The sequence below is a fragment of the Mus musculus genome, chromosome 17 (genome assembly GCF_000001635.26).
Source record: "Mus musculus strain C57BL/6J chromosome 17, GRCm38.p6 C57BL/6J".
NCBI lineage: Eukaryota > Metazoa > Chordata > Mammalia > Rodentia > Muridae > Mus > Mus musculus.
Genome location: NC_000083.6, coordinates 85,793,411 through 85,821,403, shown reverse-complemented (window position 1 = coordinate 85,821,403; position 27,993 = coordinate 85,793,411). Strand labels below are relative to the sequence as shown.

At 45.6% G+C, this 27,993-nt stretch overlaps 2 long non-coding RNA genes across 9 annotated transcripts; one reads left to right on the top strand and one right to left on the bottom strand.

Annotated features, from left to right (window-relative positions):
- Positions 1-2: 2 nt before the first annotated feature.
- Gm4718 lies at positions 3-21,680 on the bottom strand. Of its 6 annotated transcripts, none has more exons than XR_003952253.1 (4): positions 21,304-21,662; positions 1,891-2,796; positions 1,039-1,246; positions 3-857 (listed from the first exon to the last, which is right to left on the bottom strand). It is a non-coding gene; the product is annotated as a predicted gene 4718 (long non-coding RNA). The 6 variants fall into 6 exon arrangements; XR_003952256.1 differs by having other exon boundaries at positions 1,039-1,980; positions 2,659-2,796; positions 21,304-21,381; XR_003952254.1 differs by having other exon boundaries at positions 10-49; positions 755-857; positions 1,039-2,796; positions 21,304-21,680.
- Gm29418 lies at positions 21,670-25,236 on the top strand. Of its 3 annotated transcripts, none has more exons than XR_877082.3 (3): positions 21,670-21,903; positions 24,656-24,779; positions 25,109-25,236. It is a non-coding gene; the product is annotated as a predicted gene 29418 (long non-coding RNA). The 3 variants fall into 3 exon arrangements; XR_385869.4 differs by having other exon boundaries at positions 23,912-24,779; XR_001782273.2 differs by having other exon boundaries at positions 21,670-24,779.
- The last annotated feature ends 2,757 nt before the right edge of the window (positions 25,237-27,993 follow it).

Below are 27,993 nucleotides of genomic sequence, written 5' to 3'. Positions count from 1 at the left end.
ACTGTGAGCATCCACTTCTGTGTTTGCTAGGCTCCGGTTTCTGTCCATTCTTATAGAGAAAAAGCAAACAAGAGTTGGTTTGTATCTGAATAGTAGGAGGGATGGTTGCTCAATGAAATGACAGCCAGTAGCTTATGAAAGAAGTAAAGTCCATGGAACACCAAAGAGTCCTATGCACAGAAGGAAGGGATATAGACAGTGAGGCGAGAAGTTGGAGCCCCCCACCCCCTGTAGACCTGGCTGAGTCTGAGCTTGGATCCTAAGAGACTATATATCAATGCATGGACACAATCGCCTGCTGTCTGCCTGCGGCTGACATTATAGTTGTTCTGAGCGTAAGTTACTCACTGAATAATGATTCTCACCACATGAAGGTACGTTAGGCTCTTTGGAGGTAATGACATCACAAAAGCACACTGGCTTCTTGAGGAAACATGTGCTGAGATGCATCTATAAACATGGTTTTGGAGGTCAACATGATCCGTGTTTGGAGAGACAGGAGAGAGCTTCATGGAAGTGGTGAGCGAGCAGTGAAAGGTGAATGGAATTTCAGAAAGATTAATAGTCTTAAATAAATGGAGGGTGTTTGTGATAGGCTTGGGGTGAGATATGGTTGAAGAATTAAGATGGGGAACAGTTGCTTAGCAGGCTACAAAGGTCTTCATAAACCACTGGCACTATTTAAACATAGCAGAAGTATGAGGACTGGGGTGAGTCACTGAGAAGTGGTGCCATGATCTAGAGGTATACTTACTATGAAACCTTGATAAGCAAGGGTGAGCTGAGGAGAGATGCCATTGGCTGGCTGTAAGCAGAACAAAGTCTCTGCGGAAAGCTCGGGTTCGTAAGGAGAAGAGCTGTAAGGCAGAGACAGTATGCACACACAGAATTATCATACCAAAGCAAAACAAAAAGTCAAAACCAAAACAAGCAACAAACAACACGATAAAAGTAAACTGAATGAGATTCTCAGCAAACGCCATCATTTTAAAGAAGTCCCTTAATGTGATTTCCCACCACTTTAATGGAGATACTCACCTTCCGTGAGCTTTTACATTAAGCCTTCACTTTCACTCCTATTGCAGTGGGTTGGCCTGGTGCTGCTTATATTCTAAAGCCAGATCTGGTTCCTCAAGACTTGATTGTCCCAGAGATGAGAGAGTCCTTATATAGACCCAAGTAATGCTATGTGACCTTGCCTTCAACTTATTTCTGATTGGTAAATAAAGATGCCGACAGCCAATAACTGGAAAGAAGAGACACAGGTGGACTTTAGGATTCCTGGGCTTGGGGTCAGAGGAGGAGGAGAGAGGGGTGTGTGGGGGGGGGGGGATGGAGGAGGAGCCACCATGGGTTAGGTGAGCCATGAGAATGTCACCCTGAGAGCTGGCCAATTGGAGTTAAGAGCATCCCAGATAAAATAGTAATAACTTGGGGTTATTGGTAAAAAGGTAGATTCTAATAGCATAGAGAGTAGATATCTGCCCCGCTCTTGTGCTGTTTAAGGCTTATTGTAAGTAAGAAAAGTTGTGTGCCTTTTATCCGACAACTGAATGATCAAGGCAGGATGGAAACTCCAGATTGGGATTAAAAATTTCTACAACACATTTGAACATGATGACCAATCAAAGAGCAGGAGAGGTAAATTGATCAGGAGCCTGTGATCCTTTAAACCCTTGGCGAAATTGGTTCAGAGTGCACTTGTTACTTAAGTGGCTTTAGCCCCATTTTACAGATTAGGAATTAAGAAGTAGCATCTCCATTAGAGCCTAAGCTGAAAATTTTCAAAATCTACTCTAATAAGGGTTCTTAAATGCTTCAACCTTCTTTATAACCCACCAACCAAAGGTAGGGGAGGAAGATGGCTGAGAGGACAAAGGGGATGTGGACCTGTTTAGAAGTAGTTCCTTGGGGTGATTCCAGTCTTCATTGTCAGCAGTCCAATCCACTAGCAACACATCAAACACGAGCCAGCAGCAGCTAGATGCAGAAGAAACTGTGAGGCTCTGCTGACTGGCATAAGTCCACTAAAGTGGCAAGGAACAGCTGGAACACCACCAAAAGTTCTTTAGTGTATCTCTGTGTATGAAGTCACAACAATGGAAGACCAGTGAAGAAAGCAAGGTAATCCAATGCCAGAGCATCGCCAGTGAAGACCGAGAAAGACCAGCAGAGGATTGACAAGGTGAACCAATGCCAGCACGTCGTCCACTTACACCTTTCCACACACCACGTGTCCTCTCAAGCATCCACTCCAGAAAGTCATAACACGCCTTTTCACCAGGCAGCTTCCAGAAAAACATCACACAACACAACCGAGTCTCCAACGAAACCACGAACTCTCACTTCGTAAGTTTGTTCTGTGTTCATCTACTGCTGATCCATGACACTGCTAGGCATGGCCCTATAACATCCTCTGTCTCTAAAACGGGGAGGTAGTGCTCCTATCCTGGTGTTCCCTGCTGGTCTGTATGAGGAGGGAACACATGCTGGCTAAAAATCAGTAAAATTGTCATCAACCCTTACTTTCACTGAGGGGAGTTAATGTGGAAAGAGAGCTTTCCTTGGGATACACAGGAAAAAAAAACCCCAAGCCATGTCTCCTCAGCATGCAAACCTCAGAAGCTCTGGTTGTCACTGAGGCTGTGCACAACAGACCTCAAGAAGTAACTCTTAGGTACCCATTGGATTCATGAGGTCCTGGGTCCGAATTCTTCAGTGGCGGTGAGCAAATGCGCAGGGCTGGGGATGTTGTTAGAGTCCCCCATCCAGCTGCCTGACTATCACTCCCAGAGCCTGAAGGAAGAGAGATAAAATTAGAAAGGGAACACAGAAATGGCCCGGGGATAGGAGGCCTGTTAGGTCAGCGTGCTCAGCAGTTTTCACTTTACGAAGCACGGCAGATAGAGCATTATAATTCATCTTCCCCTTGGCCTTGAGCCCTTGATGGATTTCCAGAAAGGAAGGCTCACAGAGGAAGGAAGCGGAGAAGAAGGGAAGCCAGGGCAATTCCCACATTTGGAAGGTGCCTGATCTGAGACAAGAGAGGGTGGAGCCTGAAAGCGGGCTGCCGAGACCGACAGGCCGGGAAGGCTGGGTGCTTTGGAGCCAATGTGCTAGTTATGAGAATGTCTTAATGACCATGACTCCTGAGGGAGGCACGGCGCCAGCCGAGCTCGCACAGGCACTCCTGTCCAGATGGAAAATGTGTAGGGAATGAGGGAGGAGGGTGAGAAGAGACTTGGGGCTGCTGAGAGTGACGGATGGCCTTGGGATGGTAAATCTGGCCCCTGTGGGATCAGGGTTGTACTGGATTAAGATGCAGAGACGGGTGTCATTTTGGGTAAGAAAGAACCTTCATTTGGGGGGGGGGTGGTTCTAGAACCAAGTTCCTTCAAGGTTCTGTTAAAGTCTTATTTGTGCATCCCACCTCCAGACATTTCTCCTTTGTCCCCACCCCCAACCCCCACCCAACATGCGTTGATGGCGTAACAAAGCCAGCACTGGCTCCATTGTCTTCCTGAAGCCATACCTGCGACAAGCACCCAACCCCCTTCCCTGACCAACCGACAGGACACTGAGTCCTACATCATTTTACTATGTGCTCAATTAGGAAACTCTGCAGTTTAGGAGGACTAAGCGAAGAAGCTTCGGTTCCTACCCTCTTTTAGCCTTTCCTGGCACTTCTGTGCAGGAAGGAAGGCTTTTGTCACCCCATGCACAGGTTCCCATGGTCTGGGCAGATCCACCCCATCTTCCAAAAGGCCCTCTGACTTTACACAAACTCATGTCTCGGGACTTGCCAGATCTTGTCAAGTGCTAATGTTTTCCCGGGCTCTGCTGCAGTGGATCAGCTGAGTCCACTGGGCGCTCACACCGCTTCTCCGGGTGCTGTTGTACGAGCTCTTGGCTCGATTCTGGTTTCCAAGGACACCAGCACACCCCAGGTTCTAACTGTTCCAAACCCACTGTGGCTTCCCCGTCTCATCCTCGGGGCCTGCTCCCAGCCTCCCTGGCTGGCGTCTTCAGCCTTCCAAGTTAGAATGAAGGGTCTCGTATCAGTTCCATCCTTGTATTGCTAAAAAGTCCCATTTATTGCCCAGTCTAGCAACAGTGAACTTCACAGTGAGCAGGGCTGATGAAAGGCCTTGGGCCCTGGGGAATTTAATTTAATTTTAGGAATTTAAAAGGCTTCTCCTCCCAGAATGCCTCTTTCCCAAAACACTAGGAGGTACTGTTTAACACAAAGGGAACGGGTACACATAGAAGGATCCTAGGTATCCAGGGTGTGGAGGAGGGGCTGAGAGATCTCTTTGTTCTTCTAGAACCGGGAGCCACCAAACTACTGCTAACAGGCAGGCCATCCTGATTCCCACACCTGCTTGGGATGATCCACAAACTAAGAATGATGTTTACATTTGTTAGAGGTTGATAAAAAAAAATCAACAAAAGACATTCTATGATCTGAAAACAGGGAGACAGGCATTTTAGTGTTGGTGCTCGGCCACGCCCACTCACCCACGGGCATCAGTAGCCATGCCCACTCACCCACGGGCATCAGTGGACACACCCACTCACCCACCGGCATCAGTGACTGCTTTCATGCCTCAACAACAGACTTAAGTAGTGGTAACAGAGACTTGCATGTGGCCAAAAAGCCCAAAATAGCTGCTGACCGAACCTCTACAGCTGACCTCAGCCATAGAATCACCTGATGGGCACGGCCACTTTATTTCCTGGGTGCCTAAACTGATGCAGTCTGAGAAGCAGAAATCCCTCTGTCCTGTCCTTCCTGCCAGAGAAGCATACTGTGGTGTGACTATGGGGACAGAGGAAGGTTCAGAGCCTGCCCCTGATTCCTGTCGTCTCTTTGGTGCACTTGGACAGGTCTCAAACACAAGCCTCCTGTCTGGGGCATCTTCAGTGGTGTTTGTCTTGGCTGATGCAAACTTTCATGTCTGGGTTTAATGATGCTGGACCTCCTTGGAGGCCATGGCTTTGTAAATGTAAACCCGTACCTGTAGAAAGAACAAGGCTCCAGAGACCGGGAGTTAGACGGGTTCCGTGGTAGGTAGATAGGGAGAGAGGCCATAGCTAGGAAATGAAGGTAGCAAATTCCAAAGATGGCCAGCTTCTTCCTCAACCTCCTGACTTTTAGCTACCCCAGGGATGGATTGGCTCAACAAGTGATGGGGGATGGTCTGGTCAAGACACATCACACAGCAGTTGACATGTTGACATACCAGCAACCATCCTATCTGTCTACAAACTGACGGACCCTCGGGGAGGGAGACTCTGCAAAGACTTTAAACTCCCGGCCTGTCCATCCTGACCCCATTCTTCGAGAGAAACACTGGAGTGTGGCTAACAGCCCTTGCTAATGGATAGGCTTGGGAGATGAGACCAGACTTTCTGAGTCCTGCCTCATATCCACAGAGGGCATTTTGTCTCTGTGTGCTTGCTGCATGTGTGTGTTTCCTCGCCCCAGTAAACGTCTTTCTAAACTGCTAATTCTGTCTACAGTGCATGAGATGTCTCTGCTGCTACCCTAATGCACTTCAAATTTATTTTTCTGCCTTTCAGTTCTTCACCTGGCAGAGAACACACGAGCCCAACCAAGGTTCCTAGACCGCATCATTTCCAGGTTGCATCATTACATCGTGTACCTGTGCCACCAAAGACTTAGTTTTGCATTTGTAAAATGGCCAGTTTGGCCTGCTTTCAAGGTGTTAAGAAAAACAGATAGGATCACACATAGCAAGGTGTTTCAGAGTGGGCCAGGAATGGCCATGGCATCTGTGTGTCTGTCTGTCACCCACCAGGAGCAACATTAGCCAGACTCTTGTCTTTTGCTTTTCTTTGTGGATCAATGTGAGAGAGTACCTGTGAAGAAATTACCCTTGCCTTTAGTCAGGACTTCTACCTGCCCAGATCCCACCCTTCCTACTTCACTCCAAGATTCCACCTTTACTTTGGCCTCATCGTTGGGGACTCTCAACCCCATCTGGGCCTAGGCAGTCTCTCACATCCAAGAAAACCCCTGCAGCTCGTCTTCTGGTGACTGGCTCTCTTGACTCATGGTCTACTACAGGTGTTCCCAGCCAGACCAGACTGCAGGAAGTTGTCCATTTGTCCCCACCAATCAAATGTTCACAGTGCTAGGAGTGGCTGTCCTACTGTGTGTCTCCAAGGCTCAGCCACAGTGTCCCTAAGGAATTTAGAGGTTTTGCAGAGAGGAATGCTTGTGAAGATGCCAGTTACCTTGGGGCAGCAGAGATTGCTTCAGCTCCACTGCCCTCAGTGGCATTACCAATAGCTGTATGGCGCCAGGCACCTGGTGAAGGTTCAATGATGTTCTTTGAGTGAATGCATGGTCTCTTGGGAGTTTTTGTGTCATTTGGGATTCTTGGGGCCATTTCTGCTGATAATTCGTAAGAGTTCCTATGTAGCCCTTCTACAAAAAAAAAAAAAAGAAAAAGAAAAAGAAATGCCACAAGTCTGCTTACAGTGATTACCTGGTGGGCAACAGTGGTTGACGGCACCAGCGTGCATGAGACTGAAAGGCAATTTCCTCAAATCCCAGACCCCAGGAGACAGAACCAAGTATAGGAATAGGATCCCAGCTTAAGAGTGTCTTTTTCAAATTAACTTTTATCCATCTGCAAGAAGGCCAGTATCTTGGACTTTGTATTTTGTATCAGGACTGAACTACCATGAAGTAATGAAAGCTTGACACGCTGACACCCAACCAGGGAAACTGAAGGGCAGCAATTTGTTACTTGTATCTTCTGAGAAAATTCCAGAACCAGAAAAAAAACAAAACAAAACTTTGCCAGTGATACACAAAGGGTCATGTGTCACTACCACCGATGTTTAGAGGAGAAAGGTTTTACGGGTCACCTGTGGAAATGATGTGAGTGAGATCCCAGTCCTGTTGCGTGCTGTTTGTCACGAGTCCCCCTGGAGCCTGTCCATCCTGACACAAGTCTTCAAGGGAAGCATGGAGGTGACCAGCAGTGTTTGCTAATGGGTGGACTTGGACAGCAAGAGCTGGGCCACCCACTCACTGCTGGCTCCACCTTCCCTATCCCCTCCCCCACTGACCCTCCATCACCTGCACCCTGCCCTTCTTGCCCCTTTTGCTGGGCTCACTCATTACATGCAGGTAGAAGTGGGCTGCAGAATGCTGCTCAAGGATATATCTGTGGGGCTTGCTATTGGGGTATTAGATTACACACACACACACACACACACACACACACACACACAGAGAGAGAGAGAGAGAGAGAGAGAGAGAGAGAGAGAGAGAGAGAGACTTCCCTGGTCTTCTCTCCTCAGGCCCAGGACACCCTTTCACCATCCTGATCCTGACTCTCTGCAGAGTATCCAGGGTGTTCTGGTCCTGACCTCAACTCTCTGCAGATTTTCTGGGGTGTTTTAGGAACTTCTGGTCAGCTCAGCCTCACCTACAGTCTTTCATCTCCAGCCCGCCTCCATCCTAGACTGAAAAGCCATCTTACAGTAAAGACAAACTAGATTCATCCCTGCTCATGACTCAACCTCTGTTTCTCGGGGATTGGGCTACGCACCAACTGTAACCTTAACTACAAATGGTTCTGAACAGCCTGTTCCAGGAATGGCAACCATATCTCTGTCTCAAAGAGGTTGTTTATAACCAATTTACAACCTACCTTTGTTTCAAAAGGTTACATGGCCTCCGATGACCCCCTTGCTGTGCCCACCTTGCAGCCATGTCTTCATTTCAGGGGGTCTTATGACTCACGTGTTATGCTTATGTTCTGCCGCTGTTACCCTGCCTCTTTCACCTTGAGCTGTAAAACCCTTGTATTCCTCAAATCTAAGGCCGACGCCTAGGACCCCAGCTTAGAGGAAGCAGCCCATGTGCTCGAATAGAAAAGCTTGCTTTAGTTGCTGCTTTCATTAATTTGGCCATGATGATTTGAGTCAGTGATCTTTCTCCTCCCGTATTTGAGATTAACACAGCTCCTTCCTTCCTTTCTCCCTTCCTCCTTTCCTTCTTGACTTTAAAAATGTTCTAGGGGCTGGAGTGATGGCTCAGCAGTGAAGAGCAACCAATGATGATTCATGTTTGGTTTCCAGCATTCACATGGTAGACCATAGCAGTCTGCTCCAGTTCCAGGGAACTCAGACCCTCTGCTAACTTATACGGGCAGCAAGTTTGCTTGTGGTGTACATATATACATGCAGACAGAACATTCATACATATAAAATGAATTTTAAATAAAATAAAAATGACCTAACTGACACAAATCACACACACACACACTTTTGATATATGTATACTCTGTGATGAACATAGATGCAAACATTCTAAATAAAATAATTTCAAACATACCTAACACATAAAAAAAGTCATCCACTGCGATCAAGAAGGCTCCATCTCAGAGATGCAAGGATGGGGTTCAACATAAACAACATAAATCAGTAAGTGTATTCTATCATGTAAACAGACTGAAGACACAAGCCATAAGATCAGCAGCATATCCCTGAAACAAAGCTGAGTCCTTCCCTCCCACACCTGCTCCAGAAGCCATCAAGTGTGGAGAGCATCCTAACCATACTTTTAAAGAGTTCCCTTCAATGGCTTCCTGTCTAGAGCTGGAGTAGAGGTAGGGATTGACACAGAAGCCTTCCATGTTCCTTCCTTTCAATTGTGTGTCTGCAGTCATCAATATCATAGCAAAAGTGGCCTCTTTGTTCTTCGTGGTCAGCAGGATCATGGGCCTTCACAGAACCTCTGGGGACAGCACAGACCATGAACAGAGCACACAGCTGTAATCATACCATGGATCCAGTCAAGGCCCTCAGAGGCAGCCAGTACCATGGACATCACCATAGCCTCAGATGGAAGCACAGGCCACTCCCATCAACATGGCCCCCTGGCAGCAACACAGACCACAGACATCCACATGCCCTTGGTGGTAACATGGGACACAGATATCAATATGGCCCCTAGCATGACAAAGCCACACAGCCTGGTTAGCTTCAGTAGCAACTGCCTGGCAAAGTCAAAATACAACATCTTCAACAAACTGACCGTCTGCCTGTAGAAGAATTCAAATAGAGCCATACTTATCACCCTGCACAAAACTCAAATCCAAATGGAGCAAAGGACTCAATAAAGAACCAGATACACTGAACTTGATAGAAGAAAAAGTGGGGGATAACCCTGAACTCATTGGCACAGGAGATAACTTCCTGAACAGAACGCAGATAGAGCAGACACTAAGATCGGCAGTTAGTAAATGGAGCCTCATGCTTAGCCGGCAAAGCTGCAGGCTAAAAAATGGGAAACATTTTTTTGCCTACTATACATCTAATAAGGGCCTCTGTCCAAAATATATAAGGAACAAGAAAAAAAATCAAGAAAACAAGCAATCTCATTGAAAAATAGGGTACAGATCTAAATAGAGAATTCTCAATAGAGGAAACTCGAAGAGCCGAGAAACACTTTGAAAAAATATTCAGCATCCTTAGCCACCAGGGAAATGTAAATCAAAACCATTTTGAGTTTTTATCTTATACAATCAGAATAGCTAAGATTAATAACACAAGTGACAGACAACTCATGCTGGTGATGCTCTGGGGTAAGGGGAACAGTCCTTCATTGCCGGTGGGAGTGCAAACGCGTACTGTCACTACGGAAACCAGTGTGGTGATTCCTCAGGAAGGTGGGACCCCTACTGAATCTTGAGCACACACCCAAAGGACAATTCATCCTACCACAAAAAAACAAAAAACAAACAAACAAAAAAAAAAACTTGCTCAACTATGTTCATGGCTGCTCTGTTCATAATAGCCAGAAATCAGAAACAACTTAAGTGTCCATCAATGAAAGAATGGATATCCTTAGTCAGTGATAACTAAGCTACAATCATGGAACCACAGAGAGCAGGTACAGTTAGGGACTAGAGGGAACACAATTATGGACAGATTAGAGGTGGTACTGGAATGGAAGGATCTAGTGTCGAGGTGAAAGAGAGGGGACGGGAAGGGGAATGAGGGCAGAGACATCTAAAATGAAGGGCCATTTGAGAGGCAGTATGGAATCCCAATACAGTAGAAGCTTCCTACAATATACTCATGTGTGAAGATGATCTAACTGAAATAGCCAAATCAAAGGAAGAGCAAGCCCCAACTGGACATCTCTTGCCATCAAATGAAGCATCTAATGCCAGGATTGGGTTACATCTAATTGAGTTGTTGGCCAGAGGGGTGCCATGGGAATCCTCAAACAATCTATGCTGTTGCCGAGGCAATAGTTTGCTCTCCATTAATATCAAGGCCCCATTGCCAAAAACAACCCCAGTATGTCTCACTGAGCAGGAACGTGACTGGTGCCTACGGAGAGGCTCCACCCTTCGGTTCTGTCATCTTTGTAATGGGAAAGTACTGGCATACTCTCAAAAGAGAAACAGCAATATAACCCAGCCACAAACCTCTGATTGACAATGGTGTCCTACCTGCAAAATATGCTAGGGCAATGGTAACCCAAAGTTTATAGCAGTAAACCAACAAGTGTCTGATTTAACTCAAGGCCCTCTCTCTCTCTCTCTCTCTCTCTCTCTCTCTCTCTCTCAAACCAATTCTCCCCCTCTAGACTTCATATTACTGTGTGCGATACATCGGAGAATTTCTAAGTTAATAGTTAAATTACTTTCTAAATTAAAAGTTCAACTTCCACATTGGACGTCATCTGTTGCCCGCAATTTTAAACAGCGCTCTTCCTCCTTCACCCAGGACTGAGCTCTCTGCTTGGCTCCGAGATCAACTGTCCCCAGCCTCACTCAGCTCCGACAACAACGACCAATTAGCTGTTTTTTCTCGGGAGCTGCAATTTTTCTCCCAGCCCCTCATGGCTACCTTCACCAAGCTGCCCATAACTGCCCCAGGTGCCCTCTTTCTCCTCCTTCCCACCTTAGTGCTGTGGATGGAAAACACTAGACAGTTTTATTAATTTAAAACTAGCCAGATAACTCAATGGCTGGATGAAGAATTTCCTGTCCTAATCCTATCGGCTAGCTCCCACCAATCTCCTTGGTCTCCACTTGCAGTGGAGGCTACGAACTCTAGGGGCCCCAAGACCTACATGTCTGCAGCTTCCTCCTCGCTCCAAGACCTGGTCCAAATCCTCTTTCTTTACATCCCTTCTCTTCCTTCTGGGACCCAGAAGTCCTACCTTGTCCCCTTTGTCCAGCACTTGACTTTTGCCTCCTTTATTGACACAATCAAGACCCAATTAAGGAATCAACACTTTCCCTTATAGGAACTCATACCCAACACTGCGTGGGTGACCAAAAAACCACAGACTAGATAGCCCAGGGACCTAGGATAAAACCAAATACTACTGGAACAAAACCAAACCAAACCAAAACACCTGCAGTGATAAAATGACTCCTAATGACACTGTTATACTCATAGATCAGTGGTCAGCCATCATCAGAGAAGTCCCTCCTGCAGCAGATGGGAACAAATACAGAGACCCACAATTAGGCATTATGTAGAGTGAGAGACCTTGGAACACTGAGCCTCAACAGGATGTCATCATCAAAGCCCTCCCTTCAGGCCTCAAGAAACCCTGTGGAAGAGGAGGCAGATTATAAGAGAGGGGATTAGAGGACACAAGGAAACAAGACCCTTTGAAGCATCATGACCAAAGTTCACATGAACACAGAGACTCAGCAGCTTGCCCGGGTCTGCAGGGGTCTGCGCCAGGTCCTTTGTAGATATATGGCTTGCAGCGTAGAGTTTTTATAGGACTCCTGAGTGTGCAAAGGAGTGGGTTGCTGATTCTTGTGTCTTCTCTTGGGCTCTTATCCTTCTGTCTGTTTGTCTTGTCCAATTTCCATGTGATAGTTTTTGTCTTATCTTACTATATTTTATTATTCTCCCTTAGAATCCTATTCCTTCCTAATAAAAGACAGAGGGGGAGGAGGTCAGGATGGGAGGGGAGGTGGGGGAAACCAGGAGGAGCAGGGGTCGGAGAGACCATAATAAGGATAAAGAATCTACTTACAATGAAAGGAAAAATACATTAATATGTTTTATAAATGTGTGAAACTTTCAAAGAATAAAGATTAATTTTAAGAGTTCTAATTGACAGAAAATGCACACGTGCGCGTGCACACACACACACACACACACACACACACATTGTTGATAGTTGTATAGATTGTGGAAAGGCCAAATCTTAAAAATCTTAAGTTATTTAACAAACATATTGTCTCATAAACTCATCATTTCGTGTGTGTGTGTGTGTGTGTGTGTGTGTGTGTGTGTGTGTGTTATGATTAAAAACACAAAATCTACTCTCTTTTAATTTTCAAGTGCAGATTGCTGTTGCTACAGTCACAACAGTGTATAGTAGTGTGTTCTCTCTCTCTCTCTCTCTCTCTCTCTCTCTCTCTCTCTCTCTCTCTCTCTCTCTCTCTCCCTCCCTTCCTCCCTCCCTCCCTCCCTCCCTGTTCCTCTTTCTCTTTAATTAAACCATGATAGCACTAGGGCTTCGCATAAGGAACTATGTAGAAATCCAAAAATACCCGCAAGCATTTGCAATGCGGTTTCCTGAGTTGGACAACCCCATGAGACAATCTCCCTGTTCTTATTTAATTTGATTCCTAAACCAGCCTAGAAGAGTCCCACCTGACAGGCACCCGTTCAGCTTCAGTGAACACAGCAAGCTTCCAATTTGACTCTACGCCTCTGTGGTCCCAGTAGCAGCATAAGAGAGCACTATTGCCCAGGATGCTGGCTACCTGAGCTGTAGTCACTTTCATGGGGTATACTAGCATTGTGTCATTTTAATTCCCATGGCCCTCAAGAGTGACACCTTTCCCTGTGCTGCCTGTCCATCTGTCTGTCCTCTTTTGCAAAGTACATCTCCAGCCCTTTGTATATTTTAACAAGCAGTGTCTCTTGCCTATCTGTTATAGAAATCTGCATGTCTGCAGCTTTCCCCTGTGTCTACTTAATGCACGTGGCCTAAGTGTGATCTCTGTAACATAAAGCCTTGGTGAGCAGGATGGAAGCTGAAATACCACAGGCTTGCAAATCGCTTTTCCAAGTCAATAGTATTCACAGTTCACCACCGCAGAAGGTGCCCTTGCACCGCCTCTCAATCGATACCCAGCCCTGTCAAGGTGAGTTCTGTTCTGACCTCCATCACCATGCACTTTCCCTGCATGTTCTCATCCTTAGTATGTCTGGAAGGAAGCAGACAGTGCGCGCTCCAGCCTCCGGCTCCTTTTTCTCTGCCATACGTCTGTGAGATTCACCCCAGTTCTGAGGGTCATCCACATTCTGGGCAGTGACAGTTTATCTGGTTTTGGTGCTGTGTGATACTTCATGGTATAAAAATGTTGTATTTTGGGCTGTTTGTTTCTAACTTGATATAGTGAAGAATGTGATAAATATGGGTATATTTATATTTTCCGCTAGTGTATAGTTACATTCCCACCTGCACAGCTTGTGGGCCTTTGTTCATCTACATGCTTTCCCGCACTTGCAGATGACTGTTCTTAATTTTAGCTCTTATGTGATATGTGTACCAGTGAATCTGATTGCTTCACCCACTCGTCACCTTTAAAGGCTTGACGGCAGTGCACCAGGGCGATCCGCAACAGATGCCCTCTTTTAAGAAACTCCTGTTGAGTTTTCTAGTTACCAATACACTTTAGGCTACATTTTTTGTATCTTTTGTATTCTTGTTTTTAATATACAAGAGCTCTTTGCATATTCTAGGAAAGAATCTTGTGTCAGATATAGATGGATATATATGTCAGATATACATGGATATATATGTCATTTTGTTTTCTCCTCACTATGGCTTGCTTTTCTTTTCCCGACTGATTTGTGTCGAAGAACGGAAGTTTTCCATCAGAGAGAAGGTCCAGTCATTAGCTGTTACCTTGCTTGCCCTCAGGAAGACAGTCCTGTGGGGCCATCTCCATGCCTCTGTCCCCCACCCCCACCCCCCACCCTCCAGGTTGCAGCTGTTCAGACTTGGCTGTGCCTTCCTCTCTCTTCTGGAAACTCTGTTCTCCTCAGAAACTTGCTTTTTTTCCACTTGGGATTCTTAGAGGCAGCAGAGGTTGAGGCTTTTCTCTGGAGGAGGTCTGCTTTCTTTTTCTGACTGGTACCTAGACAAGCATGACTTGAAGGATGGAGCTCTGCACTGTTCCCTGGGGAAGGATCCTGCCTGTAGGGTAATGGGCCCATCTCCTTCCTATCTCTTTGAAGCTCACTTTTTGGTCTGAGTCTAATCTGGGCTCTTTCCGTATGCTCAAGCTTCCTTATCAAGTCCCTCATGGCTCTGGTTTCCAGTCCCTGATGGGACAGGTGATCCTGACACCCGCTAGAGCGTCTTCTAAGTAAGAGAATGCTTCGGGAGTGCTCAACAATGCAGGGCTACAATATAGAGTTACTTCCACTTTAGTGACAAGATCTTCTAGCACAGGCTCAATATTTACACTCCACGTTTGGGTTCAGTATCATCTGATCAAAAGTCTATGCCATCGCATTGCCTACCACTAAGGCACAGTTAAAAGGTTTCTTGCTCCCCCTAAAGGGTTTTTCTAGTGACCAAGGCACAGCAGGAGCCCAAAAGTTGGTTGTGCATCCTCCTTTCTGCAAACTTTGTTTAAAAATTAAGCTCTCTTTTAGCTGGTTGTGAACAACTAACCCGGGTAGCAAAGCAGTACCTGCAACTTGGTCAGCAACGGAGACCATGAACGTCTTCATAGCACATCAGCACTATTTCAATATTACAGATGTTAGACACATTGCTAGATTTTTGTATTTAGCCTGCTAATAAAGAAGCAGCTACAGTCCAGGCACCAGGTCACACATTTTTCTAAAGCTATATTTGGTAACTTATTTTACTATAATGTGTCCTGTCACACACTTTATTCTGAGAAACAGTCCACAATGCCTTCAAAATCAGCAAAGGGCCCTGGGTAAAATTATAAGAGAGGGTTAAAGAAAACCGCTCAAGGGTCCTCTGAAACCACAGCCATCTCAAATGAGTGGGCAACACAGACTGATGACCTGGCGGCCACACGCCCGGGATGGGAGCGGCTGAAGTTCCGCTCTGTCCACTGCTTCGTGCCTTTGGCATTCAGGGATGAGGGTGGGGGACTCCCCGTGGGCCAGAGCATGTGGCTTCAGTTTTCCCTGGATTCTGGCATTCCGGAGATTCTAAAAGAATAGGGCATCTCTTTCTCAGGTCAGAGGAAATGGGTAGCTATCCAGCTAAATAGATTTCATGCTTGACTTCAGGGGAATAGCCCGAATGATGATCTGTTTGGAAGAGTAAATTAAAGAGGTAAGTAGGCACGCGGGTTTTGTTTGGTTTAACTTCTGCTGCTCTGGTCACTCTCCTGAGCATCTCAAAGGAAGAATACAGTTTGACAGACCTCTTCTGCTGGCATCCTCCTCCCCAGATTCTGACCGGATCCTGCTTCTTTAGAGGGCACTGACCTGGAATTAGCTTGAAGAAAAGCCCTTGCCAGGACCACATCCCTCCAAGCCAATCAAAACGTGACTACTCTTTGTCTCTGCTCCAAGCACTGGGTTTTGATTTCATCCTCATCTCTTCTAATTAGTAAACTCCTTTGCACTGCTTGAGCCCAAGGCTCATGGACAACAGCTGCCATTCTCCCCTAAAGGTAATGTCCCTATGTTCTCGATGACATCGACTATGCCAAGCCTGGTGGTGTGAAGCTTTGAGCCCAGCACTCAAGGAACAGAGGCAGGTAGATCTCTGTGAGTTTGAAGACAACATGGTCTAGATAACAAGTTCTAGGTCAGCCGGGGCTACAGAGTAAAAGCCTATCTCAAACAAGCAAACACATTTTTAAAAAACTGAAAAACGTGAAATTATATGTGAAAGTATGGGGTAACAGTGAATGTGAGTCTTCTCCCTGGTCCTACCATGAAGGACTATCGAGGATATGCCTCAAACTCGGGGATATGCCATTCCTATGTCTGTATTACACTTTTGTCAACAGAATATCTCCCTGGCTTGCCCACCTCTATCCTTCATTCTCCCATTCCCCACGCATTCTGTCATTTCACAGAGGCAGCAGGAGTAGAAAGTGCAGATGCTCCGGGCTTCTGTGAAGCACCCTGACACCTATGTCTTCCTGGGTAGCTGTAGCTCTCCTTCTCCCCCTCCTGCACTAAAGCCACTTGCTTTGTTACGTTCAGAGGTAAAAAAAAAAAAAAAAATGAGTGTGACATTCTGCACATGCCACTCTTCCAAGCGCGATACGTTCTCTATAAAAAGCTACGCTGTCCTCACCACTCTCAGGACCACTGTCCAAACGGTTGAAGAAGAGGCAGTTTTATTAGCTCTGTTTTTGCAATAGTCTGTCTTACTCCAGAGGCAAAGAGGGGGTAAACATGGCTCTGGGCTGGCTTTGTTTCATCATTCTAAGTAACTAATGAGCGAATCCTTTGGAGCAGTTTCTAGCCATAGTGATGGCTGTCTGATTCTTGGATGCCACAGGAAGCCTAGTGTGGAGGGAGTCATGCTGTAATCCGGAGGCAGGCTGCCCTGCACTGAGTCACAGCTGGAACTAAATGGGTTTATTTCTGACCTTTCCCCTAAGTTATGTTAGGCCTTCGATAAGTTCATATTTTGGTTCCCTAATTTACTTATCCATAAAAGAGCAAAAAAGAAAAAAAGACCTGGATATGCTCTCGGTCTGCTCCAGTTCTGTCCTTTTATTTATTTATTTTAAATGTTTATTCCATTGTGTGGGGCAGGGGATGCTGTAGCGTCCAGAGGCCAGAGGCAAACAGAGTCAATTCCCTCCTCTCACCATGTGGACTCTGGGATCTAACTCGGAACCAGGCTTGGTACCAAGCACCACCTTGTCTCTGTGCTGGCTCATGGACTCAGTTCTGACACTTTAGCATTCAGTCTCACGAAGCACACACACACACACACACACACACACACACACACACACACACACACACACACACAGAGAGAGAGAGAGAGAGAGAGAGAGAGAGAGAGAGAGAGAGCCATTAAAATATTCAATTATAGCAATCCAGAAAAAAATAAAAGGGATACTGTTTTATATGGTGCTAAAGATTCCTATTTGACTCTCCCACCTCCTAACTATTCGAAATGTGTACCCATGAAATTCTACTAGTTCCCTGTAAACTATTTTTGAAAAATTGGTTGGGGCCAATATAAAATGTTGCCTCTTATTATCCAAGGCTCAGAACCATAGCTGTAGGACAAGGTATGCTTTTCTTTCAGCAACTGTCAAGGGCTGGGTTTTATAACTATTTAGCCTTCGTTATCTAAGCAGCGTCTCTCTACAGGGAGAGCTGAGGCTGCCAAGCAGCCTGGACTCCACTCTGCTTCGATTCATCTGCTGTTGCGTGGAAGCCTCTCCATCAGCCTGCTCTTCCATCTCTAGGACTGTGGAGAAAGGAACACAATGTTGCTGCTGCCTGTGGTCACGCTCCAGCTTAGCAACTCTGTAAGACACGCTCACCTCTATGTGAAGCCTGCTTGTCTGTGCCTTAGTCACCAAACTGCTGCCTACTTTCAGACAGAAACCCTGCTCCCACCCAGAGTTCCAGTCCTCAGAAGGCTTTGATTTTTAATAGGTTTCTCTTTTTTAGTTTAGTTTTTGAAATTAAAATATAATTACATCATTCTCCCTTCCCTTTCCTCCTGGCAATCCTCCCACATATGCCCCTTCCCTAACTCTCAAACTTATAGCCTCTTTTTCTCTGATTATTCTCTTTTTCTCTCTTTCCCTCTCCCTCCTCACCTCTCACTGTATACATGTGTGTGTGTCTATGTCTCTATCTTTCTCTCTGTCTCTCTGTCTCTCTCTCTCTCACACACACCCTTAATGCATATTTATACCTGCTCTGTCCACATAATGTCCATGTATGGTTTTAATGCTGTATCCATGGTCCACAAAGGATGAAGGAGGGAAGAGGCAGGACTGTGGCATCCCAGGGAAATGCAAACCACACAAACAGCTGCCTGATGCTGTGCTTCATCCATTTAAGATTATGAGATGCCACAGGCGGAGTTTTGGGAAACGGTGTCCTGTTAGGGACACCGTTCTCCCTCTGAACAAAGTTCTTTTCCTTTCACGATTCCATTCTAAAACCCTCAGCCTTCCTGACCACTCTGCTGCATACCAAAGGCCTGGCGTTTCGGAGCTGAAGAAGAGTAAATGATGCCCTGTGTGGGATACCCACGAGAGCATGTGGCGCTCAGAGAAAGGAAACTACTTTTCCTTATGGAACTACCAGGCATCTGGATTGGGAAGAGAGAGAAAAAAAATCCAGTCATTCTGATGGTTTGTCTACATAGTACCAAACATCTGGAAGCTGGGTGACAGACTAAATCTTTCACTTCATATTCTGATGATTTTTTTTTTTTTTTGCGTTATGCTGAAACAACTTAAAATCATCTGTACCCTAAATGATTTAAGCCCCAAGCTCATACTTGGTGATTAATTGAAGTTTTGACGTGATCGAAGAGACAGATGAAGCAGACGCTTTAGGCTGCTTCTCCATGCAGTGTGCTAGGTTTTTAAAAAGACACACCCATTGCAACTCTCCTGTAGGAACTAGAACAGTGGAGAGGATTCCCAGAAATACTAAGGCTCTGTGCCTAAAGATACTGTGTACACTTTTGTTTCACAGGGTTTTCAAACTCAGGTCAACCCTTGAAGAACTAGAAGCAACATTCCAAACAAGTCGCTTCCTCCAAGCAAGTTTAAAATACACATATTTCTCTCACGCCAATGCGGGCTGCATGCTCAGCCGCTCAGCAGAGTTCTAATGGGGTCTATCAGGAGCCTTGTAAGGAGACATTTTGGAGAAACAATTTTATTTTATTTTATTTTATTTTATTTTATTTTATTTTAAGGGAAGGGGGAAGGGAAGGGGGAAGGGAAGAGACCAAGAGGGAACAATAAGAGGGAAGCAAGAAGCAAGAGAACAAGATCGAGAAACAATTTTATTGATGCAAAAATTTAAAAAGTAAAGATTCTATCCACTAGAGCCACCTTGAACTCTTGTCACACAAACACAGCGGAGACTCTGTTTGAACAGTTTGCAGCATGACCACTTGGAAAAGACAAACTACTTTGTGTTGAGAGTTGTGTTTCTTGTTTGTTTCCACATTAAATGCAGTTGTGGGATCAAACACTTGTTGTGTGTTCAGAACACGTTTTCATGTATCAGAAGACATGACTCTCAGTCACCCTGGCTTCTCGGCTACCAAGGGGCTTCACAGGCATGGCTTATACCACGAAAATTCCAATATATATCTTTGATTATTTCCACAGAGGTACATAGCGTGTGTACATTACACATACCAGTATTATTGAGCTGAACTGGCCCAGTGCCGCATTTTTGCTGATTCAGCCCATGGTTCCTCTTTCCCTGATTACTAAAATAACTTTTCTCCATAAGCAAGGAAAATACAGAGGGCTCTTATTTTCACCCTTAATTATACCAAGTCCAAAGGCAAAAATCAGACCAAATTTTTTGAGCCTTATAAAATAAAATAAAAAATGTTCAGTCTTCCCCGCCACCCCAGGAGCGTCGAAATTTGGAAGTGAGCTTGCTTTTCGCTGATGAACTTTTAATTAGCTTTTCTGGGAGGGTCTGCTCTCCAGTGCAGGTTGCTTCTGCATTTTTATGCTGTATGTACTGTTATAGACTTGTAGCAATACATATGTCTTAGTTTCACACAGAGAAAGGTACACTACCCAGTGCTAGACTGCACGGATCACCTTCTCTGACTCAGCGAGGGGATCTCAGAGATCTGGTCTGTATTATTTATGAACACAAGGGCAATGGTCAGTGCCCATACACACAGAATGTTCTCGAAGCTAAATTCTCTGTTCTCGGACACATTCAGCAATCTGCTGCCGTGGGAATCACTGGGGGCCTAGGTTAGCAGGAAGGTTGGGGAAATTTCCACAGCACAACCTTTAGGACTAGCTCACTAATCAACACAAATCTCAAGTAGTCGTGGACTAGGCCCACAATTGGCATTCCTGAAACCAAGGACCACCAGCTGAGCTCTAAATAAATACAGATGTGACAGACAGAGGAGACCCCAAGGAGGGCGGCCTCTCCACTCACAGGTCCTTCCCTGTACAGGCGAGTGTGCCCACCGGCGGTAACATAGCAGAGGATGGGGTGGACACCGAGTTGAGAGGCCCTAGGTCTGAAAACAGTTCGGGATGATTCTGGCCGCCCACCACACTGTGGGCCTCGCTGCTTGTTCCTCAAAGAGGCTGTGGTTGACCTAGCCCAGCCGCGCCTGGGTAGACTGTCAGGCCTGGTTTGAGGAATCACAAACCTAGTCTGCTCGCACAGGGTCTGCAGGAGGCTTGGCTCGCCCAGCGCAGGGTCAGGGCGACCAGTCTCCGAGCCACTCCAACGTGGAGCCTGACAGCGAGACTGCAGAACGGATGACGGTGTCCTGAATTTTGTGAGCCCCAGGCTACCAAGAGGTGGAGCCCGGGGCAGGCGGCTGGGCGCAAAGAAACTGCCCAGCGGCCAGAAACCGTGGGAACACCACTACCTCGGGTCCTCAGCCGGAGGGCTTGCAGAAAAACTGGGAGAAGGGAACCGAGCGCGCTTCCCCTGTTAGGTCTGCCCTGAGAGCGACAACCAGTGACCTCAACCATCCGTACCTTCCACCCCAAGCCTGGACCGCACTACTCACCACCTCTTGGTCACCTACCCTTCTCTCTCTCCCTCCCTTTACCCACCCCCGCCGGTGCCACTCGGGTCACCCCGGGGGGTGGCCGAGATCCCAGCTGTACAAACACTGGGAACAGCCCTCGTCCGCCACAGAACCTTGTACCACCCCCGCCCCAGGGCCCGGGGTCCCTTCTCTGCCTCTGGGAAAGCGCTGAGCAGCGGGGCCCGACCCTAGAGTCGGTGACTGCCTCCAGCACGAGTTTCACCGCCTTCGTCCGCCGGCGCCCGGTGCATCTCTGTCGCCCTCAGCCTCCAGGCCAGAGTTCCCCCAACCCCCGCCGAGCCCGAGCGTCCCCTCACCCCCTTCCCTCCCAGCCCGCGAGGTGCTGGGAGCGGGGATCGGACCGGAGGCACCCACTGCGGCAGATCCCCGGCCTCCGATCTCTCCTGCAGCCGACCCAGAGCCACGTGCGCCAGGCGGACTCCACACCCTACGGGTGCCGTGCCCCGCTGCCCCGGGAGCCGGCCGAGCCTCTCCCCCGCACCTGCACCCACCTCGCCTGCTCGCCTTTCCTTCTGCGCGGAAATACCACTGGCTTCAGACAATTTCAGACAGGCTCCCAGCAGTAGAGGAGGATAGGACATTCCGATCGCTGGAGATCAAACTGGCCCAGGCGACCCGCATTAGAGCAGAGACCCCTTTGCCTGGCCTGGAGAGGGTACAGCCCAAAGAACGAGGCTAACACCAAGTGATGAACTAACTGCTTCATAGTGTAGCGAAGGGCTATCCAAACCATTCCTTTCTGCAGACCTGGCAGGACCCGGAAGCTGGTCGTAAGCAAGAGCAAGAACGTGAATTTATTGGCGTAAGTCTCATTTTAAAAGGTCAACACAAGTAAGAGGCACATGACAGTTAAACGCTGGTGATGAGAGCGCTGGACACGGCTGGGCACTGCGCAGACTGTTTCGGGACCTTTCTTTTTTTGTTTGTTTGTTTGTTCAAAGTGCAAAATTAAGCTAAAAGATTTCCTTACAGCAAACTGTGTGTACGGTGACTTTCCCTCTAAGGGAACTCTTGCTGATGCCGCAAACAGCATCGTAAACAACACTCTAAGGTTTGTGCTTGTGCAACAAAACCGGCAAAACAGAACCAAGGTAAAGGAAGGCTAAGTCCCACTGAGTGAATACTTCATTCAATCGCGTGGGGGGGGGGGGGGAGGTATTGATTTGCATAGTAAATCTGAATCACAAAAGGGCAAGCACAGCTTCCCTTTCAGGGCACTATCTTAGCTTTCCTGGAAGCCCAAAGAAAACAAACAGCGTTGTCAGGGTTTTGTTCCTTAAGGGAATAAATTGTCCTTTTGAGCCGCCGTGGAGTGCTCCGGAGTGAGATGTGCTGTATATATTAGGATATTTTGGAAGCTGGTGCAGGTGTGGGCTGATTCAAATTACTGGGGTTTGTGTTCTTCTAAAGGGTCAAATGAAGGATCTGGTTTTAGGGGAGGTGGACAGGAATACGGTTTCCTGAGTGAAAACGCCTGTGAGCCCAGCCTCGCATTGGAGGACTAAATGCAATCCTGACCAGGCATCCCCCGATGGCCCAGGAAAAGGATGTGTCTATCAGCATACATGTCATCAGTCCTAATTATTTAATATTTGCACTCAATCAAATGCCTTCGCTATTTTGAGAATTTTCACAAATAAGCAATTAGCAAAACAATCTGTAAAGTCTACAATCTGTTGATTTAACGGTGAATTAGTAAGGATTATTCTCCTTACTTAACTTGTAGGAACATTTTAATAGCTAGGAAGTTCGTGGCTGTTGAAAATAGAGCACACAAATTTTGGTGTTAAATATTCCAAAGTTGCAGAATTCTGACAGTCACATAAGTACTTCTTACAAAGTCATTTTGGAACAAAATCTAGGAAATAAAATTAGAATATATTGGTCTTAATCTCGGAAGATATTGGTGAGTTGTCTATATGGTTTCTTAAATGATTTTCTACCCAAAAATTCAGAGACCTTTTAAAACTCTATTAAAAGATATAAATTAGGTTATGTCAATACAGGCATTTAGTTCTATGCAATTCTTACTCCTTCTAAGCCAACACACTAAGCTAACAGTCATATTAGTTTTTATTCCCTAAATATCAGTATCTGAAACTCCCTAAATGTAAATGACCCTGTAGAATTGACTTATAGTCTGTAAATGCTACTAGGAAACTTTACGTACAATTATGCAGGTCACTGGTAGTTTTAAATCACTAAAAAGTAGATACATAAATTTTCTGGCTTGAAGGAGTAAATCTAGATCTATGACTTTCTAATAGAAGATAAATTATAGCTTATTGAGATTTGTTTTATTCTAAGGAAAATAATAATTTTCTTTGCTGTCAGAGATACCCATGGGGGCAACTTTTTATTATATTTTTGAGGGCTGTTAAATTTGAAGATTAAACAAATAACTCCAAACCATTTATCAGAAAAGCCTTCAGACCATTAATGATATTTTGCTTCTGAGGAGGGTATATGAGAGCAGAAAGATAGTCACATTAATATTGCACTTTCATAACCAAAAATCTATACACAGAACCGGAAATAGGTGCCAATAAAAATTAAATACCAGGGTCCAGGTAGAGGACACTCTAAATTCCGCTTGGCAGGGCAAGAGTGTGCTGCCAATAGTCCTTAAGTTCTGTTCTTTATGATAACAAAGTGGTTCAGAGACCCCGCTCACCAACCTTGCACAATCACAGCTGTGTGTATGGGTTGTGTGTTGGTCACCCCCACCTCTAATCTCAGTTTAGCCTTCCAAGGCAAGGAAATAAAGGGGAATGCTCGGACTACTCTGCCACACATACGGACATAGAGTTTATTAATAGGAGAATTTAGCTTAGCCCTCTCACTATTCATCTGAAATTAATTAACTGTGTAGAATTACAAGGTGGGTGTATTCCAGACAGCAGGCCCCGCTCGGACTAATCAAAAGGGCACATGTTGAATGAACACGATTTAGTTAAGGTTAATCCAGTGAAGATGATACGTCCCTGGTCTTAATTACTCCAGGTGATAGATTGTGGGATGGGAAAATAGGAAGGAAGGGAAATTTGGCCCTGCCAAGACCAGGGTTTTCTAATTTAATTTAGCTCTCTGTTTTCACAGTTTCCGTTCCGAGAGCAGGACCACACTCTCTGGGCTCTCGTTGAAGGTGGCTAAAAGAAAGAAAATGAGCATTGTACATTTTAATTAAATAAAAACAAATATGATGTTTCAAAGATGTTTGTGAGTTTTGTACTTATTGTTACACAGTTGTCAATTGGGGAATTTTAGCACAACTCAGTGTATTCTTGCAGATTTCTCCTGGAGGTTATTTTTTTTTAAACCCTTGGTGCCCAGACTTGTTTCATGAAGAACAGAGAAGTACCTACAGAGCTGCAAGGGTGAACTGAATGCAGGAGTTGTTTAGAATAATACAGCGTAAATATTACTCAGCACGCAACAGCCATCCTGTGTGCGCCACAGAAAGAGAGAATGAAATTGAGGAAAGCAAGAACACACACCCAGTGGCTCCAGCTCTGAAGCTAAAGAAAAAAGTCTACAGCACTTCTAGGCAGAATAGTGTTGCCCTGGGATGGACAGTCAGCTTTCAGCAGCAAGTTTCTGGCCACCTGTCATGTTTGTTTCTTACACAAATTTAGGGATTTGTGTGTTTTCCTGGATTTATCTTTTACTTCAACAAAGCATTTGCACCCCACCCCACCCCCCCCCAAAAATTTTTTAAATGCTGAAAAGTGCAAGGCTGGAGTGCGGACAACGTCTGTTTTAGATGACAGAGGGCTAGAGAAGAGGTCTGAGAAGACACTTAAAAAGAAAATGTAGAAGTCATCTTCGCAACGTTATTTGTAGGGTTGAAGGAGTCCACTTGGCCGCTCTAACTTTGCAGTCTACGGATCCTTCCAGCAGCCTCGCATCCATCTGCTCCAAGTGTCTGGGTCCATCTCATCTCCTTGGTGTGTTTCAAAGCTGAAACGTGAGTAAAGTGCTTCAGACCCTTCACGCCTTGTCCCTGGTTAGGTGACACTGTCACCTCGGTTTGTTTTCTTGACGCAGATGCACAAAAAAAAAAAAAAAAAAAAAAAAAAATCGTCAGATGATTTTCTGATTTTCAGGTTTGTGATCCATTTTCTGCTCAGGAGCGGTATCTGTTTCTGATTTATTAGCATTTGAGCCTCTCGTTTCCTGCCATTGATCAAGCCTAATACTTAGTTGAGCTGATGAGTTTTATATGAAATCTGATATTTCAGGAAGACAGAAGGTTGAACCCATTTTTAATATCTTTCTGCTCTTCGTCTTTTTCAGAATTTTACACACACATGTGATATCAACAGAGCCTGCAGCAACATCTTTTTTTTTCTGCATCTTCATGGTAGAAAACATTTTGGAAGTAAACATGTATTTATCAATAAAATGGATGTTTGTCAAGTGTCCGTCACATTCTGTCCTTATATATACATTTTTGCTGTCCTGCCAAAACACACAATCCCCATTGTACAGCTGGCTGAAGGCTATGCCATCTCTCTTCACGTCTCAGTTGATCAGGTCGACCCTGGGAAACATCTGCATTTGATCATTTTGCACAAAACTCGGCCTTCCTAATGCTGGACTTCCCTGGAATCAGCTGCAGACTGTCCAATCTCCCTCAGGAGGAAAAAGAAAAAGAAAAAAAAAAAACTCTGAAACTATATAATGAATGCCTAGACTGATTTCTTCTTGAGTGAGCCCAGGGGCGTTTGCAGTACTGGTGTCCTAGCTGGGATCATACAAAGAGTTTCTATCCGTAGCAAAAAGCCATTCTAACTATTGCCAAAGCTAGACCGCTTGTTTGCTCTTTATCCTTTTGAGTTCTGAGAGAGGAAAAACAATAGGATACTGATAAGATAGTATCCACAATGGCTCAGAACTCCACCCATTCCCCAGCCCGGAGTGGGCTGATGTGCTGTGCACCCAGGCACCAGGGAACAGCACTGACTCTGCCCAGGTAATTTTCTTTTCTCTTTCTCTTTTCTTGGTCATAGTAGCCATATTTTATTGTTGATATGTATTTTCAACAGAAAATCTGAAGGACTTTTCTCTTTCTCAACTAAAGCAAAATAATAATAACAACTTTTAGGCTGGTTAGCTAGCCAGTGAGGTAATTTCATGGGCATAAAATATGTTTTCATTAACTCTACAGAAACATAATTGAAATGTAAAAGAAAATTGGCAAAAGCTGTACTATAATCTTTTAATTAAACATAATTAAAAGTTAAAGCTTAAGACAGCATGGCAAATGTTTTCTTAAAACTTGGGGCATCTTTAAATCCATTCTGGTAGAATATTTAGGAAATACCCAATCGACTGTTTATAAAACTTGTTTACCACATTTTAAAATGCTGGAGTCTTACTGCCTTCCAGTCAGAAAGAGACAAAGGGGCAGAAAAAAAGCAACAACGAAACAAAAATAATCCAACAAATTGGTTACATCTTTACTTAAAATCTCCTCAGGGTTCCAAACTGGAGACAAGAGATGGGGAAGATACTCTATGCCTTCAAGAGCTGTGGGTGTGGTAAAGAGAAGAAACAAATAACTGCAAAGGAGAGAAAGGAAGCCCTCTCGGCCAGTCAGGGTCAGTCATAGCACATATAGTTCCCACCTTCCTGTTGTTGGGAGCACCACAGGGACAGGCATGTCATGGTTGCAGGTTGAGCCTCTGTCTCTAGTCCCTTAGGTCTCAGTGCTGTTGCAGAACCCGCTGTTCATCACTGGGCTGTATGCTAAGGTCAGAAGACCTGCACTTGGACCCTAACATGGCTGGAATAATGAATAAAACAAAGCTATCTCACAAGACCTTGTCAAGAGAAGGAAGAACTCAGTGTATTCTCCAAGTACTCAAGCCATGGTATGCACAGCGTTCAGTGCTGTTGGACCCACCTCTCTGACAACAGCCAGTCCTGTGGTTAATAGATGCAGAGTCCCTCTGGGTGAAAATGAACTTGTTTGGTAAAAAGCAGCTTTTTAAATACTCCCTGCTGTGGAGGCTACTGGCTCTCCCAAGCCCATTTACCATCATGCTGGCTGTCACAGGGTGACTCACATCACCATGTTCCTACTTTGTGTAAAGAAGCAGACCGTTCAGATAAAGGGCTGACTTTTCCCACCACGAAAGAAGTAGGTTTTAAATGCCTGTATTGACTGTAGAGACGTTCCCTGGCATGAAAGCTAGTGTCTACTTCAGACAATGTCTGGTTCCACGATACGGGAAACCTGACTTTCTGTTTCCACTGCTCTCTGCAAAGGAGCCCAGTGCTTTTCTCATCTCGGCGAGTCCTCAAATGAGACAGTTTGAATCATCTTGGATCACCAGATCTCTGGAGAACCCCAGCTTTCCCCAGCCATGTCCTGCTTTTCAGTGAGGCACCCCCTCCTAGGACCCTTCTTCCTTTTCTGCCCTCTGTCCTTCTCTTGTGCTTCATGATGCTGCTTCAGTCACTTCAAGGCCTCTTCAATCAATCACCCTGCGTCCTTCTTCTTCATGTAGTCCACCATCTTGGTTTCTCCTTTCTTGGCCTTACAGACCATTCATCTCATTTACCTTGATTCCAACTGGCTGCTCAACAACATTCCAGCCACTGCAAGCTCATCTTTCAAACACTAGCTCTCCCAAGTTTTGCCCTTTGCCTGATTCCAAACTTGCTGTCCTCTACCTTTGCCCCACCTCCCTTCTACATCTTTCCTTATTCCTGAGACTCCACCATTCCATATGAGGAGCAAAAGGATTGCGTGGGTCAGGGACCAGGAGTCATGGTTCTCAGCCACTCTGATGTCTTTCTCCTCGAACTAATCTGTCATTATCCTCTACGTAGTGAGTTCCAGGGCAGCCAGAACCATAGAGAAACCCTGTATCAAATCAATAACAAGGCCAATCCTGCCCTTGGGTTAAAAGTCCCATTTTATCCTGCTAGAAGCATGTATTTAAAATACAAGGACAATCTGATGTTGCTCTGAGCATGAAGGAAGATGAATAGGATTTTTGCCTGTTTGCTGGCAAAGTACTGCACATGGAAGAGGCAGCAAGGTCTGTGCAGTGCACAAAAGTGCAAATGAGACCAGCCTCAGAGGTAGGCACTTCCTGGGAAGGACCCAAGCTTGTGGTGGCTGAGGGGCTCTAGTGATGGGAAACAATCCCAATGTGCTCTTGTTGCTC